The sequence below is a fragment of the Trichechus manatus genome, unplaced genomic scaffold, assembly GCF_000243295.1.
Source record: "Trichechus manatus latirostris isolate Lorelei unplaced genomic scaffold, TriManLat1.0 scaffold00279, whole genome shotgun sequence".
NCBI classification, from domain to species: domain Eukaryota; kingdom Metazoa; phylum Chordata; class Mammalia; order Sirenia; family Trichechidae; genus Trichechus; species Trichechus manatus.
This window is the reverse complement of record NW_004444215.1, coordinates 571,407-577,402: the sequence shown is the minus strand read 5'-3', so window position 1 is coordinate 577,402 and position 5,996 is coordinate 571,407.

Here is a 5,996-nt window from a genome sequence, read left to right as displayed (position 1 = left end):
CCTCCGCATCCTGCCTCCGGACCCCGCGCACCCTGCCTTGCACGCCCCACCATGCTCACCCCGCACCCCGCACCGTGCACCCGCTCCCCCACCCGCGCCTACCCCGCACCCCGCCCAGCGCGTGGTGCGGAGGGGCGGGGCCTGCTCTGCGCTCGGGGCGCGGTGGCGGGCGCTGGTCCCCGCCGTATCCTGGAGTGGCCCTTAGGTGACCCAGCGCGGCCCCGCGCAGCCCAGCCTCCTGAGTCCCCGGCGCGCTCACCTGCCTGCTGCCCAGGATGCCTTGGGTGCCCGGCGCCAGGAGAGGCGCGTGGGCCGCAGCCTAAGCCCGCAGGAGAAGGGCCGGGGCGAGGCTGCGTGCCGCCAATGGCTGGGTGTCCTGGGCTCCTTCACCTACCTGCCCCACCCTGGTCGTTAGCACAGGCTGCCCTCCTGTCAAATCCGAGCAGTGGGGCGAATGCTGCCTCCCTTTTGGAGCTGCAGCGAGATGCAGGAGGACCTCGGCTCAGAAACCCGAAGGCGCGGGAAGGGGAGAGGAAGGAGTATTCTGGGCCTGCTAAGAGCGCTAGGTGGGGAGTCCTCCGGAGGCCGGTATGGGGGAGGTCCAGGAAGAGCCACACCACCAGGCAGGCTGCTAAGAGCGGGGCAGGAAGGTTCCCAGGGAGCTCAGGGACTGGGAAAGCCTCGTAGGAAGCGCCGGCCCACCCAGCTGGGGCTTCAGGGCGCCTCCAGAGCCCCCTCCTCTCGGCTGGGGCAGGTGAACCTGAGAAGCCCTCCCGGAGCACCCCCACCCCGTCCCAGGCAGGGGACCTCTAACCTGCCCTTGGGGGTGTGGGTCCTGCCTTCTGCCAGGCGGGGGCCTCTGCCCTCCAGCCTCCAGGGTTGGCAGCAAGCGGCCTTGGCCAGGGCTCAGCTCCCTGCCACCCTGCCACCCTTCCTGCTCCGCTCCTGTGCCCCCTGCCCCGGGCATGTCCATCCATTCCAGTGTCCTTCCCTGGCTGGCTGGCTCCTCCAAGACTGCAGGGACTTCCTGTCCTCTGCAGACCCTCTGCGCCCTCCCCTTTTGAAAGCAAGGAGGGCCATAACCCCACGGCCTGTCGGTTCGCACAGAGAAAACCAGGATCTCCTGGGGATGAGAATGGAGCTCCTTTGGTGCCCAGGGGACTGGGTATATTTTAGAGGACACCTCAACTAGGGCAAAGGCGCCTGTGCTCTCCTTGGGAACCCAGCCCAGGCTTGGGGACACAAACGGTGCTGCTCCTTGGAGACTGGCTTCTGAGGCTCCTAGCCCCTCAACATGTTCCCAACCCGATCTTAACGGCCACCATGCTCACTTGTCACAATTGTTGATAAGGTGCTACTCTTGGTGTGTGCATAAGGTCTATGCCCCTCCTCCCCCGCTCATCCTCAGCTCCAGCAACCCGTCTGCTTCTGGGTCCCTGTGCCCAGAGGTCCTTCCTCCCACTGCTGTCTATGCACTTGCATTCATTCTCCCCGCTGAGTTCAGATGCCGCCTCCACTGTGAGGTCTTGCGGGCCACTCAACCCCACTGGAGTTGGCCATTCCATTGTCTGCCTCAGGGACTGCAAGGGAGGGGCAGCAGCCCTGGAGCGAGCTGCCCTCTTCAAATGTATTAGCTCTATAATCTTGAGCAAGTGACCCAACATCTCTGCATCTGTTTCCTCATCTGTCAAATGGGAATGACAATAATAGTACCGGCCTCAGGTGTGTTTGGTTGCACATTTTGCTTACATGCTTGTTCCCCTTTATGGTCCTGAGGGCCAGGGACCTTGTCTATTTATGTGTCCCCCGCACACAACAGATGCTCACTAGGTCCTCCCAGAGCTGAGGCAGGAGGGGCCGAGTAGAAATGAGGAGCTGCAGTGAGATTAGGCCTGTGACTTACCACCATGATGTCCCTCAAACCAACAGCAGCTCTGGCCCCTGCTTTCTCCCTTTCAGGAGATGAGTCCTGGGTGGCTGGCTTTCTCCAGACTCTTTGGCTCCTTAGAGGGCTTCCTAACTCCCCTAGGAGGGCTCCAGGCACTCCAGGGCCTGGCTGTGGAAGGCTGCCTGCCTCCTTCCCTCCCCCCACCACCCTGCTTTTAGATCTTGATCTAAACATAATGGAATTGGGATATGACAGAAAGAGAGGAGTCAAGGATAGCTCTCAGGCTTTTAGCCTGAAGAACAGGAAGGATGGAGGGCCATTAACTGAGATGAGGAAGACAGATGGAGCAGATTGGATGTAGAAGCTGGAGTTCTGTGGCAATATCAGGGCTGGAGATGCACAAGTGGAGAATTAGTAGCAGTTGTTGTTGTTAGTTGCCATTGAGCTGGCTCTGACTCATGGCAACCCCATCTACTGCAGAACATATCATTGCCATCTTAACGATCATTGGTATACTCGAGTCCATTGTTGCGGCCACTGTGTATTTTGAGTGTCTTCCAACCTAAGGGAGTCATCTTCCATCACTCCATCAGACAATGTCTGTTGTGCTCCATAAGGTTTTCACTGGTTGATTTTCAGAAGCAGATCACCAGGCCTTTCTTCCTAGTCTGTCTGAGTCTGGAAGCTCTCCTGAAACTGTCCACCATGGGTGACCCTGCTGATATTTGAAATACCAGTGGCATAGCTTCCAGCATCACAGCAACACGCAAGCCACCACAGTATAACAACCTGACAGATGGGTGGTGGAGGTAGCATTTAGTCAGCATTAAAAGTATGAGACTGGATGAAATCAACAAGAAAAGAAGTCTAAGAGGTCAGCCCTGGATGCCCTAGAGTTGGACGTGGGTAGACAAGGAGGAAACAGCTAAAGGAGTCAACAGAAGAACGTGTCTCAAGGAGGAGGAGTGAGCGAGTGTTTCAAATCCTGCTGACCGGACAAGGGGGAGGAGGACAAAGAATGGACCATTGTGCTTGGTGACCTGACAAGAGCAATTTCCAGGGAGAAGCAGTGGACAAAGGCAGATCAGAGTGGGTTCAATCAAGAGTGGGAAGAGAGGAATTGGAAACACCAAGTATTGACAACTCTTTTGAGCTTTGCAACAAAGGAGAGCAGAGAAATGGAGTGGTGATTGTATGGATACGAGGGGACAAAATAAAAGATTTTGCTTTAATATAGGAGAAACTACAGCATGTTAGCATGCTTGTTCGCCAATGAGCCAGCAGGGAGGAAAACTTCGACGCTGTAGGAGAGAGATGGCAGATGCAGGTAGAAGGGAGGGGCTTGCAGAACTTCTCTTCTGATGGCTTCAGTTTTCTCAAGGAACCAGGAAGGTGGCCACCAGCTGAGAGTGCGGGTGGGGGCAGGGCGTTGGAGGTTTGAAGACAGAAGTTTTGAAATAGTCTTTCTTCCGGGAGAGGGTGAATGTACTGTGGAAATGGAGGACGATTGTTGGGCTGCTTTAAGGGCCCACTTGAGGTTTAATGGCCATTCATTTAAAGTGAAATTAGTCGGCAGCAGGTCTGTCTGCAGGGGTGTGTCCAGCCACTGGGTTGCAGACCCAGAGGAAGTAGAGGGTTGGATTTCATCGGGGTTGGGATTTTGCCAGATATAGGTAACGAAGATTACCTGGGTTGCTGTAGCAAAAAAGTACCACAAATGGGTGGCTTTGAAGAGGAGAAATTAATTTTCTCCCACTTCTGGAGGCTGAAAGTCCAAACCAGGGTCTCAGCCATGTTATTCTTTTGTGAGCCTCTCTCATAGTCTCTGGTGTCTGCCAGCAGTCCTTGGTGTTCCTTTAATGTAGACGATCCTCACATGGAGTCTGTCTCCAAATCTCCCTGCCCCGCGTGTGTCTCTGTGTCTAATCTGCTCTTTTTATAGGACACCACTCAGAAGCAATTAGGTTAGAACCCCCGCCCCCTGCTCTGGAATGACCTCATTAATACAACAAAAGCAAGCCTCTATTTCTAAACAGGTCAAATTTACAGGTATAGGGGTTAGGACTTGCGCTTTTCTTTTTGGGGGACACAATTCAACCCACAACACCAGGTGAGTACAAGGAAATGAGGGAGGGCCACAGGAGTTGAGTGTGTATTCAAGGGAGAGGTGACTGACCGTGGATTTTAGGCAGGGTAAAGAAAAAGGAACTGGAGCTCTGATGGCACAGTGGTTAAAAGCTCGGCTGCTAACCAAAAGGTCGACTGTTCGAGTCCACCACAGCTCCTTGGAAACCCTACGGGGCAGTTCTACTCTGTCCTATAGGGTCGCTATGAGTCGGAATCAACTAGACGGCAATGGGTTTAAGGAAGAAAGGAAGGACATAGTCAGGGTTTGATGAAGGACAGTGAAAAAATAGTAGGATCAATGGTTTGAGGGTCCCAGTGGCGGTTAAAGGATCACTGGAGTTGTAGTGCTGAAGGAGTGGTTGGGAAGTGGGATGCATGAAACAGAGATTACAGAGTGTTAAGGATTAAACAGTGTCCCCTCAAAATATGTATGGAGGTCCTGGCCCCTGTACCTGTGGGTGTGATCCTGTTTGGAAATAGGAGTTTCCTTTTGTTATGTTCATGAGGTCATACCAGAGTAGGATGGGTCCTAAACTTAACCCCTTCTGAGTAGTGTTTTATAAAGAGAGCAGAATAGACACAGACACACACAGCGGCAAGACAGACGCCAAGGAACACCAAGAAATGCCAAGGAAGGACAGGACTCCTGGGATGTCTGGCCAGGGTTACGTGGGCCAGCCATGCTCAGTCCAGAGCTGGGGAACCAAAGAAAGGGCTGGGTGGCCATTATGTAGCCCATTTGGAACTTTGCCATCCCCTCACTACCCCTCCTGCCCCAACATACACACATACTCAAAGCCAGAAAAAGATGCTCAATCAGACAAATTTCCACGGGGACTCAGGCCTGGTGCACTCATTCTCCCTACTGCCACCTCCTGGACACTGTGGGTGAGAGGCCTGGCATAGCACAGTGCCTTGCCTGGGGCGTTCACCAGGCATTAGAGGTACCACCAGCCTCTGGTCTTTGAGAACTGACACTTGATGGGAGAGGATGCTGATGAAAGACATGGGAGACCAAATGACAGCTGTGGTGGTCAGAGGGGCAGATCTTCTGTCACTCTGCTCCAGCCACAGTGGCACCCCTGCTATTGCAGGAACAGCATAAGCATGTTCCCACCTCAGGATGTTCCCTCTGCCTGGAATTCTTCTCATTCAAGACGTATAACAAACATTTATTGAGCACCTACTATACACCAGGTATGTTCTAGATACTGAGAATACAGAAGTGAACAAAGCAGACTAAAGGCCTTTTCTTCATGGACATTATAGACAGACAATACATGAACAAAATAAGCACAATATCTATTTCGTCAAATCTGAGATGAGATCAATTGCATGACCTGCTATCATCTGTACCACTAAGGGGGAAGGGAATGCTTTCAATTAAGCTATGACACAATGTTTACTTAGTATATATCATTTTTATTTTATACTTAGAGAAGGACTCAATCAGACATTGATAATTATCCTAGAGCTCTCTGGTGCTTACATAAACAGGAAAATATAAGCAAAATAAATCAGTAAAAATAAACCCCAAAAAATCTCACATTCTGACTCCAAATCTTCTGCATCATTTTTGGACCCAAACTCACGGATGTCCCTGTTTCCTGCACAGCATCTTCCTCTCTGCCATCAGGCTGATGGAGAGGCAGCCTGTCTTTCTTTTTTTTTTTTTTTTTATTTAATTTTATTTTTGGTGAAAACATACACATCAAAACATATTCCCATTTAACAACTTCTGCTTATAGTGTTCAGTGACATTGGTTACATTCTTCACATTGGGTTGACATTCTTGTTATTTCTGCTCTAGTTGTTTCACCTCCATTAATTTAGACTCACTGCCCCCTAAACTTCGCATCTATGCTCTAGAATTACTTCTGTCCCTTTTGTTTCATATAGATAATCTAAAAAGCACAATACTTAAGGATGGTATTCTTTAGTTTTTGAGCTAAACTGTTTTTCTATTTAAAGATGACTTCAG